The 814-nt window shown below is 37.8% G+C and overlaps 1 protein-coding gene across 1 annotated transcript in view; it reads right to left on the reverse strand.

The window, feature by feature from the left end:
- Positions 1 to 802, reverse strand: part of LOC104716357 (cyclin-D5-1-like) — a 4,809-nt gene extending 4,007 nt beyond the window's left edge. Inside the window, exon 1 of the mRNA XM_010433741.2 lies at positions 617 to 802. The gene's annotated coding sequence lies outside the window, so the exon portion shown is untranslated. The remainder of the gene's footprint in view (positions 1 to 616) is intronic.

The raw sequence follows: 814 nt of genomic DNA on the forward strand, positions 1-814 counted from the left end.
ATTCAGCAAATGGCAAGCGCGTAGAACTATTGGGGAAATGAGACTTACATGTGTATTAGAAACTCTCATACATATAACATCATTGCTTTTACTGACCATCGAACTTATTGAGACAATCCTAGACCTCTAAACATGAACAAGGTTCACAGTTCACTTATTGTACTGTTATTGTTGTAACCTGTACTTATGCAATTTTTTTTTTGTATATATGAGATCAGATTTATATAGGATCCCTTGAATTNAAGAAACAAATCAAAACAAGTGAGAATTAGGACACAAAGAGTGTAATTAGGACACACACACACAAAAAAGAAAGTTCATTTTTTTGTTTGTTTTGGGTGAGATTACGGACAGTGAGAATCCAATCGATTGCAATCAATCTATCGAAAGAAGAAGAAGAAGAGGAAGACGACGACGTTTTAGTGAGTTCGGTTTCGAATCGCCGATTCTCTTTACGAACAAGCTCCGCCACATAATCATCATCACCGATCGTAGTAGGAAAGTGAGGCACTTGCTCAGATCTCTCAATCCTCTCTTCGTCTAAGTTTAAAGAAGACTCCGATTCGTGGCATAGAAGGAGATTAGAGAGCGCGATACTATCACTGGGCTCAGCCATTTAACGGCCGGCGGCGATTATGATAACGACGACGGCGGCGGCGGGGAAGATAGAACTAGTCTTATTAGTCTTCCTCGGTGGTGTGTACGTACTACACATCAAAAGGGATTTATAAAAATGGAAACTTTCTTTAATAGAAGAGCTCTGTTATCGCAGTGAATTTAGTGTTTTTTTTTTTTTTTTTTTTTTTTTTTTTTT

The sequence above is a fragment of the Camelina sativa genome, chromosome 10 (genome assembly GCF_000633955.1).
Source record: "Camelina sativa cultivar DH55 chromosome 10, Cs, whole genome shotgun sequence".
NCBI lineage: Eukaryota > Viridiplantae > Streptophyta > Magnoliopsida > Brassicales > Brassicaceae > Camelina > Camelina sativa.